At 40.3% G+C, this 14,346-nt stretch overlaps 1 protein-coding gene across 2 annotated transcripts in view; it reads right to left on the bottom strand.

Annotated features, from left to right (window-relative positions):
- Positions 1–14,346, bottom strand: part of GHR (growth hormone receptor) — a 160,948-nt gene that overhangs the window by 128,671 nt on the left and 17,931 nt on the right. The window lies entirely within an intron of this gene.

A 14,346-nucleotide genomic window follows, 5' to 3' on the forward strand; every position in this document is an offset into this window, starting at 1 on the left:
CTACCGGGGCCAAGCCCCGGCCTCCTGGCCCGGCCTGGAGCAGGGGCTCAGCAGGGCTGGCGATCGCGTTCGTGCTCAGGAAGGCGACGAACAAGATTTTAGGTTGAAGGGGGTGTCAGTGTGCCAGGGGCACGTGAAGTGAAGTGAAGTGGTCTTGCACTGATGAAAGGATGATGGCACCTTCCGCGACCAGGTGTGTGGCAGTGCACACACAGGGATGAGTAGTGTGAGTGTAGACAGGTGCTACAGCAAAAGAGAGAGCGGGTGCCAGGGATTGTCTTAAAATAATACAAGATTTCTCTTTGAGAAACAGTCTAGGAAAGAAAACATTCAAAAAGAGCATGGTGTCATCAGTTTATTTAGGTATCATTTGCGTTGACAAAGTACCAGAGACAGACCCACATGTGCAAAGGTGACCTCAGCAGTGATACATTGATCATTTAGGCCCTTGTGGGCCCCCTGTCATATGTGTGTCCTCCACCTTCAAAATGGCTCAGCATCTGGCTTCCTTGTAAAACAGAGGTGGGACAAGAGCCCCACGGGTCAATGTTGTAAGAGTTTCACAATCATTCAGTAAGTCACAAAGTTCCCTGTGAAATTAGCTGGGAAGAGAAGAGAATTGTATCTCGCCCAAGCTTTCTCCTGTGGTTTGGCGAACAGGAATAGCAGTGCCAGCATATGGAAGTATTTTGACTGCAATGACTGGGAACAATGCAGTTCCTGGCACCTCTGGCTGCTCAGGTTGGTGCTGCCCTTCCCTTGCTATTGAACCAGGTGCTCCCAGACTGGGAGCTGCTTGGCTTAGGAAGCTGGGGTTCCTCAAAAGCTGACCTGCAAGCAGCAAGTGATCTGCCCTCAACTGGGCTGGTGATCCAGGCTTGCTCTGCCTAGAACAAAGTGTGGTTCCAGGGGGGTAAAAACATGTACCAGGGGTAAGATGGACTGTAAGATGTGACCACATCAATTTCCAATTGACTTAAGAGAATTAAAATCTGACTTGTTAATAAGTACACAACTTATTAACATTGTATCACTGAGGTTTTAAACTAAGGGCCACAGGTTCATCTTTCTTACTTCTACACCAGAACCATCTCCTGCCTTTTCCTCATCCAAAATCACAGAATTTTTTTAACAGTATCAAGCAATACCATAGTATTTGCATTAATACAGATGCAAAGGACATTAAGTTCCAGTTCTTACCACTGGTCAGGGGATTCACACCCACTTCTCTTGGGAGATGCCTCTGCTGCCAAACTAGTGGTTGTTATCCAGGCCTTTCATTCTTACCTCTTGTACTGAAGCTATGGCAAAGCATGATTAATAAGTCATTGTGTTAGAAATTGCAACCACAGATCTGATACTGGCCCTGTAGTTTTGTGGTTGAAGCACTGTGTTAAAAGAGGAAGATTCCAGGTCCAGAGATATTTATGGGGTTTGTTTAATACAACATTCCTGTAACATAATAACACCTGAGACTATGACAAACTAGTTTACATTAACCAAGTAGCAGTGAGAGCTGAGCATGTAAAATAACACATAGATAAACCAGAGGAAAAAATTTACTGCTCCATCATTATATGTACAAATAAACTTGGATAATAATAAATCCATAGATTTATTATATATTCTAGGTTTATATCTGCCTGGACTTTCTCTACACTATATAAAGTTTTTTATTTCTTCACATGATAGGTAGTTAATTTCATGAGGACTGATGTCAAACACAGTACACTGCCAACAAGACCAGATTTAGGCAAAAGCAGCCAAAGTAATTTTCAATCAGAAAGCTTGTGAGGGTGTGGGTGGGGCTGGAAAGACAGGAGACAGGTAAGAGTGGAGTTTCCACATTGTCTACAGCTGGCCTTGGATCTGTGAAAGCACAAGGCTGTGTGTAACTTGTGTGTATGACAAATATTTTGAATTTTCTTAATCACTCAAATACAAATAAATTGCATAATAAATGGTCAGTGGTCTTTTGGCTTCTCTCTTATTAAAAAAAGGTCTGTCTTTTAATAACAATTATTCTCAGTTTCTTTGGAGGATTTCAGGGGATATTACATTTATTCTGTACTGCTAGTAGTAGTTAAATCGCCCAGAGAAATTAGTTTTAAAGTATCCAAGACTGGCATCTTATGAAGCATGAATCTTAAATGTAGCTCAGCAACAATATAGAAATTGCCTATATTTTTTATACATCTGTTAGGAAACATCTACTTTTAAAACTATGTATCATTTCATCTATGCCCATGTCCTTCACTTTTTCATTTATGCTGCATTACCACTCTTCCAGATTCTGTCCAATCTCCTTAAAAAGACTGGAAAAGCAAGACTGGCTTGAGGACACTCAATAAAGATACCTGAATTCTGACCATTTGTTCTGACATAATATCCAGGGATGCCTACACCTACCCTTTTCTCTGTACATGCAGTTGCTGCTTCATGCCTTTCCAAACAGCGTAGTGAAAGTCCAATCCTTCCTGAGCATGATGCTCTGGAACCAAGTGCTGAAGACAAAATCATGTCTGAGTCTGGTTATGCTCTCTGTTTACATTAGTGTATAATGCAGTGTTTATCAACAGGATGTCAAATAGGATTCCAACGCTCAGTCTCTGATAATTCATCTGAAAGAGGTTCCTTCACTGTTGAGTGTCTAAAGCAAGTGCTGATTGTAATTTCTGCCAGACTTACTGTGAGTGCCTACCATAAGCACTGACTAAAATCCAAGTTTTTGCAACATAAAGGTATAGCTGTGTTGGTAAAGTCTGTCAGCCAAACTCCCATAGCTTGATTTAGCAGGCAGTAGCTGCTTATAATCAGCAAAAGCAGAGTTCATTTATTTATTTCTCTATCAATATAATGAGGTACACATGCAAGGTCCATGCTAGAAAAAAAGGGTTTTCTTTGCCTAGCAGAGTTTGTATTGAAAGGAAATACAGTGACATTTTGTTGGGCTTTTTGCTAATACAATAGTGCAAAATGCACTCTTAATTGATACTGTTTTACCTGCAGAGCTTTTAAATGAGGCCTTAAAAAAGGTAGTTTATTCTGAGTAGTTTAAAATTCCCTGTGGTTTGAGGTTAAAATGAGCATGGATACGTTTCTCTTGAGTGAAAAACTACTTATGTTAATTACAAAAAGAGTTTTTGTTTTTCAAAACTGCATGAAAAACTTCAGGAAACAGATGAAATCAAGATATTGTTCATGTTGTGCATTCATAACTGCATTTTAAATCTATCATCTTATTTTCTTGGGTTCTTGTTTGACACAATCATAAACACAGAAAGTCCACAGCTTGGAAAGGATCTCAGGAGCTCCCCAGTCCAACCTTCAGCTCAATACAGGGTCAGTGAAGAGAGCAAATCTTGCTGGGCTTTACCCAGATGGGTTTCAAACACTTTCAAGTATGGAGGCTGCATAGCATCTGGGGACAAACTGCTCCACTGCTGCACTGTCCTACGGGGCAAGAGGTTTCCTTTCTTCTCCTCTCTTAACTTCCCAGTTCTCATTATGTCCATTGTCTCTCCTTTGTGCACCATGCACTGCTGTGGAGAGCCTGGCTCTGTCTTCTCAATGCCCTACTTGTAGCAAGGGGAAGGCTGCTCTGAGGTGCCACCAAGGCCTCCCCTTCTCATTGCTGAAACAGCCTTGTCCCTCAACATTCTTTTGAGGGGCTCATGCTCCAGCTCCTGAGTTGAGTATCCTGGTAGCGCTTCACTGGGTCACTCCAGTTTGGCAATATCTCTCTGTACCACTTCATGGGCTTCTTTCTCCCCAGGGCAGGATTTTGCACTTGTCCTGGCAGAATTTCTCACAGTTCACATCAGCCCTCTTGTCCAGCCTGTCTAGGTCCTGCTATGAGACAGGCCTGCCCTTGAGCATATTGACCCTCCAGTTTGGTGTTATCTGCAAACTGGTCAAGAGTACATGGTACCTCTTCCACGTCATTGATGCAAATATTAAACAGGACAGGTATAAGTTACTGGCCCCCAAGGACAGTGACTATGAATCCATCATTTTTCGTAATACAGCACATCTTTTTCCAATTAATCGCCACTGATTTTATCTAGATGGTAATAAAAAATGGGCAATGTTAAAGGAAAATGTTAGTCTTTTGGAAATGAGAAAATGATTCAGATTATGTGTTTCCCTCTTTATGTCATGCTTTTAGAAAACTTAAGGGGAAAGAAAGTCCACTGATAGTGTGTGAAACTTAGGTGATAACCTTTATGGAGAGTAAATCAGTCTTTTAGGCATTTACTGTGTTTTCCATCAAGATATTTGTTTATAGGATGATAGCAAGTAAAAATTCTATGCAGGGGGAAGTCAATTCTTTCCTCCCTTCACCTTCCTAATATTCGTTATTCATATAAGGAATAAAGAATAGCATAGCTGAAAGAAGAGAAGCTCTCTTTTAATCTAAATTTCCATCATAAGTAGAATTGCAGGAAAAAAGTACCACGACACACGATTGCCTGCCATGAAAAGAAACCACACTAATAAAATGCATATTCCAACCATGATCAGACTTGTACCAAGAGCTGGGAATGCACAGTGCTTGCTGTATGTAAAAGTAAAAACAATATTTAATAGCAGCTCTGTTCTCAGCCTCTGAATATGTGGAAAAATCTAGTTTGTGGGTTGTCTGGGTTGCTTCCTTTAAAGCTACAGAGCAAAGCTCCCCCAAATACTTTATATGAAAGCAGAATAATTACCAAACCAATAAATATCTGTGGAAGCAGAGAATTTTCTCTGAGGAACTAATCTTCAAGGAATCAATGTGAACCCGCATGCAGGATAAGAAGGCACAGGCAAAGCAAGGAAGGAAAAAATGAAGAAACACTGCCACAGCCTGAGGTCTCTTACTCTCTCTGTGTTGTTTCTAAGTCATCCATCATGTCATTATCTACAGCTAATAAAAAACAAAGACCTATCTGGCCATGTAATGAATACAATGACTTTCTGGTTCTCTGGAAAAGGTGCAAATTGTGGTATTTTGCTGTCTCTTTTTTCTGAAGAAGGGAGATGGAGCAGTGTAGAAATGAAGGTTTTACTTCAACTGATTAATTCACTGGTCTTTTTTTTTAATATAAGAAATATCAAAGCTGACGTCCTGGCCTGTTTCTAGCTCTACACAAGTTGTTCTGCGTCCTAGATGTTACGCTATCCAGAAGAACTTCTCCAAATGAACAGTGAAAAACATCAATGAATACATACTATAGTACGTATATGTGTATACATATATTTTTAATGTATATATATGTGTGTGTGTGTGTATGTATATTATTTTATGAATGCGCTACTGTTGCCCTCTGGATCTTAACTGAATCCCGTCCTCAGCCTGTCAAGGGTTTATTGAAGACTGTGACTAGGCACATATTGCAAAGCTGGAATCCAGATCCTGAGACCACTTCCTGCACCTATGTGTCCACATAGGACAAGTTGTCTGGTGAAGCTTCTGCCTACAGTGCTATTGTCTAAAGTGTCCCAAAGGTTTAGACACTTTAAACAAGGCTACTTGGTTGTTTTCCTGTGTTTGAATCCCTAAATTCTAACACATTATAGACCTAACTCATTCACTTCTCCAAGTATTTTACATTTTATTTCTCAGAGCATGTATTCATTGTCTACCCATGTTTCATGAGTATTTTTCTGCAATTTTTGCTACATATTCCTGCTCTCCATCTCAAGTTCTTTTGTCTCTCAGATTTAGGTGGAAAGCAGAACACAGAAGCTGGAACAGACACCATGCTTGATTATTTGTGTACTTAAATTCACTTTATGCTGAAACAGTAGTGCTGCCATGCAAAAGACAACAGACAATAATTTGGTCAAGGTCACAGTGTATAAAGGATGATACTTAAATTTCTTGGTAGTCAAAGAGTGTAAACAAGGCCAGACAGTAACTTTGTCTGGTGTTTTCATAAGTCTGCTAGTTCCAGGAACAGCAGCACCCTTTAATTTATGATTCAGCTTAAGGTCTCTAGTTGACAGATGTGATGTTTGTGACAACAAGGGATTTGAAATGGATGGACTGATAAAATACGTGCTGTTGCCATCTCTGCGTATCAGGTGTTCTTCTGTTCAAGACAACATTAACCTTTTTCTGACAAGCTTGGGTTTTTACAACAATTCACCATTTTGAGAAAATTATAATATCAGTAGAGGAAAATCTGACTTGTATTATTTTGTCCTTCAAATACAGGGCAGTTTCTTTCAAAGCAGAACATTTTTATGTACATGGAAGTTCTTAAGACGATGGCAGGTATCATTTTGACTCTTCAGAACGACTGTGTTTGTTCACGTGCTTTCCAGTTCTACTATCATCCATCTAATCGGGTATAAAAATCAGACCCACAAGTCTGTAGTTTCCTGGTTTCCCTTCTAGAGCCTTTTTTGCAGATGCGATTACACCGATAATTCTCCTGTCAGTAACCTGAATGGAGCCATAACCACCTTATAGTCAAAATACAGATCTCTGGATCCTTTTGTTCTAACTTGAAGAGTTCTTCTCCTCCATGAGATCCTCCCATGGACTTTCCAATCCATTCACAGAAAGAGTTTTGGCTGTCCATCCACACAATCTGTGGTCGTCTAGCCCTCAATCACTGCCTGAGTGAAATTGCTGCATATGATTATTTCAAACTCTTCATCCTGCATGCTTGTACTTTGATGATTCTTAATGCTCATAACGGTACTGATGGCAGCAGTGACTCAAGTCAGCTGACACAGAAATGACCTCAAGAGTCATCCAGTTTGGCATGTCTCCAGCCTTTCTGGTTAACGGAGTTACATAACAATATTTTACCTTGGATGAAAGCCGTGCGATGCATACCTTATATCTTGGGAAGGCCAAAGAGCAGGAGTCCTGTGAACAACAGTGCTCTTACACAACTCCTGAGCTCCATCATGGGATGTGGGGCAAGCTACATATAAAGCTGGGTTCCAGAAAAATAGGTGACTTCACTCTAAACAGGATCTGATAACTACTTCTTTTCATCGATGGAGACTCAAATTGAGCTGTAGCTCCTACACCAGAACGGCCCACCTGCTCATCATGTGCTTGACATGCTCGACATGTCATTATTTTGACATGGTAACCACATTTGAATTACTGAGAAGCCAAATAAGCCAAAAGCTATGAGTTAGCTATTCATGGTGTAGTTCATTCATGTGTCCCAAAGCAGGATTTACTGCCCTTTCCTAATTCTTGGTATTTTCTTGACTAGCTTTATAAGTATCTCAGTGGCAAAGACTCCCTTGCCTACTAAAGCCACCTGTGTCAGATATTCACAAGTTTATTATTAGAATGCTTTCCATAACGCCTATTTCTTATTTTTTTGCTACAATTTAAATTCAAGAATTCTTCTATCCCCTTTGAAATTGGTGGTCAGGTTATTCTCTTCTGTGTTTGAAAATAACTGCCATGTACTCGATAGTTTTTCCTTTGTCTTAGGTCAAACAATCTCTATTTTTAAAATCTTTCATCATGGATCACATTCTCTTTGCTTCTAATCATGTGCACTGTTTTGGGTGTTCTCCAGTTGCCCCACATCTTCTCCTAAGTAAAATGCCCCAAAGGGACCAAGTTCTCTACATGATGTTCTAAGAGTGCTCAGAAGAGAAAGGCTTGAAGGCTATATTGCTATTTATAAACCAGAGCATTAAATTTGATTATTTCCACCTAAGTGCAGTACCTCATGTAAAATTTCATCCATTTTTCATTCCACCACTGCAATTTCTCAAGCTAATTCTGAATTTGAATTATGTCTTCCAACACATTCATATTTGCACTTTTTTTCGACTTTGTCTCATCTCCAAGCTTATTAAGAGTGTTATCCAGATTGTTAAGAAAAGGTTGAATAAAGTCAGAACAAAGAAAGTCCTGTAACTTTGTTATATGACAGTATCAATAGAAAGAAAATGGGTCAAAAAGATATGCATTAGCAAATTAGTTTTTATGCTATTACTTTTCATTTAAAGGATTTACAAATAGTTTAATTGATTCTAGATATGCTTTGGATTTGGTTCTGGGGTTTTTTTCTGTGAGTTGAAATGAGATAGATTAGTTTATTATTTCCAGCCTCCTCTTCCTCTGCTTCCTTCCCTCTCATTATATAAGGCAGCTTTTATTTTTTGTCCTTTCCCAGACTGAAATCTTTTAGCCGTTTTTGACAGATTCTAAAGTAATTGCTAATCTGAAGAATTCACCTCATTCATAAAATATCCCAGGCCAAAGTCTGTCTTGTCTGGCTAACTTGAGACTATTCCATAATGCTCTCCTGTCATATTTCCTCCCTGTTTTACAGTAAGTACTTAACATTTTTTCATGAATGTTTAATGCTAGTGAGGTGTCTGCAGCTTTTTTTGTCACATGCAAAAAAAGGTTTTAAGTATTCCAGTCTTCTTGGGATCATCAGTTATGTCATTTCCTTGCCTCCAGTCTCACAAATAGGCAGGAAAAACAACCGTAATTTTCTTTTCTCTTTGTTATTTTTAATGCACATTTCCTTTTGAAGTGTTGTCTAGAGCTATGTTTGGTTTATGCCTTAGTTTTCTGATTGGATCTTACACATGTGCTGTTATTTTATATGTTTTACAATTTGATCTGATTTCCACTTTTCAGATGGAACTTTGTGAGTTTGAGATAAAGGAAAAGTTCCTGGCTTACCTAAACTAATCTCTCTCTCAATACTTTCCCCTTCTGATAAGAATAGCTTATGTTTTCTGCTACAACTTAGTTACTTTTTCCTTTGACTTTTTTATTGACTTGACTTGGTGAAAGTTGCCTACTTCAAGACCATGATTTTTTCCTGTTTCCCTATAGTCTTCCTTAAGATTGTATACTCTGTAATTTCAGTCACTGTCTCCAAGTCAGCTTTCATCATTCTTTTCTCAAGCAGCTACTTTTCACTGGTGAGAAACACACCTAGAAGAGCCTCTCTTCTCTCTGTTTTTAACACAGAAATAGAAATGGTGACCAATGCTTTTCAGTATAGAGCTTGCTAATTGATTTATTCCTGATGTTTCCTGTCCTACCCATTCTTTGGATAGTTAAACTCTCTCTTGTGGCTCTCTGCTTCTGTGCGTTGGGTGTTGAATGATTTGTTGTGTGTGTTATTCATGATAAAGGCTTCCACTACATATTCTCTATTCATGCGTGTCTCGGTTTCGGAGACAAAACTAAAGGAGGAAACACTTCGAAGGGGAAAGGGTCTCCCCTTTTCCTCCACCAATAAGACAAGTGGGTCACAAGAAGTGAAAGTGGAAAAGAACCAAACTGTTTATTAACACCAGAAAAAACCCCAGGGTAGAACAGGGGGGGAAAAAACCTCAAAATACAGCAAATTCCCAGAGAGGGAACAGACACCCGGGACCAGCCGGGGCCACCCCACGGGCCCACTGGGGCCACCCCCCAGGCTCCCCGGACCGGTGAGGAGGGAAGGGAGGCAGTGAGGCAAGGGGAAGGAAAAGGAAAAAAGAACAAGAAAAAAACCCAACAGAACCTTTTCCCAGCTAGCTGGAACACAAAGGAAACCAAAAAGCAGCACAGCGCTCCCGGCGCGCTCCCTCCCGAGCCCTGCAGAGCCCCTGGAGCCCTTGGGCCGAACCGTTCAACGCCCCCTCGGGTCCTGGCTCCGGCTCCCCCAGGTCCATCCTAAAGGCAGAGAGTCCTCGGGCATTGAGTGGCCAGTTAAGGAACAAAGCAGCTTCATAACGTCACCCCAGGACAAAGTGGTTTGGTTTAATGATGGCAGCAGCTGAGTCCTCCGCTTCTTTCACCACCACCACTTTTAATGAGTCCAGCTTTCTCCTTTGTCTGGAGTTCAGCACCAGTGCAGGGCTATGTCCTTTAATGTTAGACTGCCCTACTATGCTAGTTATCTTATTCATAACTCTATTTTACCAACAAGGTCTTTTTTGTGGTCGTGTTTTAGATATCCTTATTCCTCTTGTTGCTTTCTTGTATCTCCTCATGATTTCAACTTGGCTTGTCATATTCCTCCACAACGCACACAATTTCTTAAATTAAATTTGTACAAATTTGATTACTGGACCTGAAAATTTCACATACAAAGAGTCACACAGAACAACACATACAGAGTGAACACGACATATAAAATTAAATCTAAGCATGTAATTTTTCCGCTGTTCTTTTTTTTTCAAAGGTTTTTTACAAGATTTTTATGTTACCTACTGTCACAAAGACCAAACCAACAAACAGGGAAAAGAGGTCTTTTATCAAAATTCTAAGTTATATTGTGCTTTTATTTTTCATTGTTTACTCGAGTCTAGTGCAGTTTAGATAGCAGCCTTGAAGTCATTTGCAACTGCAATATTTAAATGGCTTCAAACAATGGCAGTAACATTTATGTAATGTTGTTTGGTTATTTTATTTTTAATCACAACTGTAGTCCCGAAATGGAGCACCAACAGATGTGTCCTTTCCAGTTGCCTTTGACTGTACTTGATAACATTCCATCCATCCTGACGCTTGTAAACAGATGCTTGGATATCCAGCAAGCCCAAACCTTTGACACAGGCCATGTCTAGAAATAGCCTATAAAGAAATAATCCCATAATATAGCTGACACAGCCAAGAGGAGGTCCCTGTTATGTTGAGACTTGTGCTACTTCTTGTTTAACAGGAACACTAATGACTTTGACCTCAGCAGTCATGCTCTAGTAAGAAACTGTTACAAAACTGCTGTTTCCCATTTCCATGAATTCAATCTTTCACTTTTATAATTTTGAATTAGTGGTTTTCAGCTATAACTCCTAGTGCAGACACTGGCCTGACACGATGAGGAGGCGAGCAGCCAGGGCTGTGGACTCAACATTGAAGCTCTGCCTCTGCCCTCACTCTCAGATCAATCCACGCCTGGTCAAAGCCTCTCCATAAGAGGCTTTTCCTGTTGCAGCCTAGAAATTTAATTTAAAATACGGAACAAATCATTAACTTTCCCAAGGACAGGGAAATGTGAGGGAAGTCTGTAATTCTGGAGATGCATCTCACAAGAAAGTATAGCTTCAGTTACTTGTGGAGCACAGACACTGTTTATGTCACCCTAAAGAAGTGGCAGCTCAGAGCTGCCTACAGGACTGGAATCTTCAAGCCCCATCCATTGACCTGTAGTGGAGAAATAGCTGGGAAGGATAGGCTGGGTCAGGCAGAGCAAGGATTACAATAATAAGATTACTGTCTTTCATATGTACATATTTCAGTGGTTTCAACAAAATATTGTCATGACTGTATATCTACTCATATGTTGGGACTGCCTCATTTATTTTTTCCTCACAACCTGATGATTTTAATGAAGTGTAGAGACAGCAAAACAAGAACAGTGTGAGAAGTTTTGAATAACTGCTGAGAAGGGAAACAGAGGCATCTCCAACACATAGTATCATGTAAAGAGCCTACATACATCCTCACAGCTAGGAATCATGAGATACAGGTGCACACCATTGACTCCAAACTGCTTACTCATGTAGGCAGAGATGGAAGATTGATGTTCTTCAACTTATCCACTGCAGTTTATATACAGGCGTCCACAATTTCCAGCTCTTGTGTCATCTAAACCTCTCAAACTCTCTCAGAGCCCATTTTAAGCAACGCATCATTGAGATAGGAACATCAAAACTCAGCTTTTCTAGTGGTTATCAGTATTCACTGGACTTCCTGCTTAAATACATTCATGGACAGCAAAAATCCTTTTCTTCATGAGTCAAAATTGTCCTTTACCTGAAATTACTCACTTCCTTTCCAGTTCTTTCATTATGTATATTGATAGTTACGTTATTGCCTCTTTGCTTTGACTTTGATTTTAGTGAGCAGCTGTAGTCACCTCTCAGGTAAAAGACTGACACAATCAATAGTCAATTCTAGTATGAATGGAGATTCACCTGGTGCTTTGTATTTCATTGTCCTAATAATATTGCTGCTGACCTGCCCTAAAAGGAGAATTTCCAGTTCAATGCAAACATTTTTTTCTACTCCTTTTTTGTTTGCTTTGTTTTGATTTTGACCAAAATCTGAACATTTCAAAATTTCCGGTGAACTGAACTTCTAAGAATGTAATTCAAAAGCTGCCCACTTGAAGATCAGCTGTCATCTTAGTTCTGTTACCCAAGGTCCTAAGCCTGTGACTTTGGTTGGAGCAGTGAAATACAGGTATTTGGCTCCCATAATTAGATCTGTCTGCTCTGGAGCCACAAAATCTGAAATTCACATCAGTCCTGGTGTGGTCCACTCGCTGAACCTAGTGCGAGCAAAGTGCTTTGTTTCTTGGAAGCTCCCAGCAATCCAGCCCCACCTTGGGTTCTGCTGAGGTTTCTCAGAGATTACAGGGTCCAGATCACATGTTTTGGTGGGTGAAACACACTGTTCTGTGAATTGTCTTTTTTGTTCATTAATACTCACTTATCTCTGTGCAAAGTCCCTTGTCTGACAGATCTTTCTGCCCCCGGTTCCTTCTTTAGAGCAAGCCACAGTGACTACGGTGCTGCTGGAGCTGGCGATTGCTGTCAGAAGAGAGGCCACTGCTACAGGGGAAGATGAGAAGCCTTGCCACCCTGAGGAGTGGGACAGGCAGCGGCAGGAGGACTACATGTACCAATGTACTATGATTCCCTAAACATTGCTGACAAAGCTGGATCCACTCATTACTTGTATTCCTCTTGTAATAAATCCCATCTTCTCTCTTTTAGTGAAAGTAATTTCAGTGCAAATTAAAAATGAAACAGGAGCAGGCAATGAGATTGCTCACTGGGCCCCGTATCACCCCCATCACTTAACACACTCTTAGGCATAGTTTTGACCTGAGTCAGCAAGTCCTAAACAATGCCAGGGGGATAGCACTGGCTGGGAACTGTTTCCAGTAGAAAGTACAGAGATGACTAAACCACTGGAGCTGGCTCCTTGCTCTTAGACTGTCCTCCAGCACTATCCCAGCAGCGCCTGAATCCCTGGGTACATGGGTATAGCATGGTACACATCAGGGGTATGCAGCACATTTTTGCAGTTTCACACTATGAAAACACTGGTCTGGCAGACTGAAACCTGAGCCTTAACACAATTTTAGCAGAAATAATCATTATACTATACGAGTGCTGGATGGGGGCCCAGAGGAAAACATGGCCAAAAGCTGTATAGTGTGGCATTGGCCATCAGTGACTGCTTCTGTTTCACTTAGTAGTACAGATGTAGACATGGTCATCTGCCTACTTGAGCTGTCTCTAATTAATTTCCATAACTTAAAACCTAGTAGCATGAAAAAAAAGTGGTTTTTTGTCATACTCTATCCAAACATCTACCAGTTTTCTGTCTATGTAACCCAAACAAAAGCTCTCTTTGAGTCAATTCACTCAGCTTTTAAATGGTGCTTTGTGTAAACTCCTGGGAGTTTTCCTGACAGCTAGTGATCTTCCACCACAACCTCCCCTCCCCCCATCCAGACACAGCTGTTGGAGATCACAGTTCAGAAATACAGAGTTGGAATTAAAATTACTAGAGCAGCTATGCTCATTGTCTCAATTGCTCCTTTCAGTTGCTGCTTGATATATCAAGCCTCACTTTCTCGAGTCTCTTCCATGTAAAAAAAACCCGTTAATATTTATATATATTAATATTCTTTCCAAATCTTTGTCATCCTTTTCAGATCCCACCTTCTTCCTTCCCTGCTTTCAGCTGCACAGCTATGCTTCAGTTCAGGTTAATGTTTTCAGAGGCTGAGGCTCCTTATGATCAGTCCCAGCACACTTTTGTAACAGAACTATAAATTTCAAAGGTTTTCTGGAAGAAGACTATCTTATCTAGTAACTGATCCATTTATTTGCTTCTGCACCCATGATTTCAGTGCCTTGGACTCACAGGCTTTTCTGTTACAGGACATCAATTAACTCTTTCCCTCCTGCATGGTGGGGGAAACTATCTTCCCTTCCCCACACTCAGGATTTATTTATTATCTTGAAAGTTTTTTATATATATCTGAAATATCCATCTGAATAAGTATGTTAGAGGAAAGGAGACAGGGAAGATATTTGTCACAAACAAAAGTTTAGTGCTATTCTGAATTGACTTGTTCTTTTACATAATTAAAATAAAATCTGTAAATTCTTAATGCTAGGAGATGGTTACTGTTCTGAACTCTGCAGTTTAAAAATTTTGGCTGTTCTTTGTCTGCCAGTTTCAAATAAAGGCCACACCACAGGGCCAGGCCATTCATGTACCCATGACAGCTTTGCTATCTACAGCAGCTGCAGCAATAAATGCAGCACCTGAATCCAGGCGGAACGGCCACTACACAGAGGTATTACACTGAGCACTGAGACATTTATTTAATAAGATAA

This window comes from Corvus cornix, chromosome Z, assembly GCF_000738735.6.
Source record: "Corvus cornix cornix isolate S_Up_H32 chromosome Z, ASM73873v5, whole genome shotgun sequence".
In the NCBI taxonomy this organism is placed as follows: domain Eukaryota; kingdom Metazoa; phylum Chordata; class Aves; order Passeriformes; family Corvidae; genus Corvus; species Corvus cornix.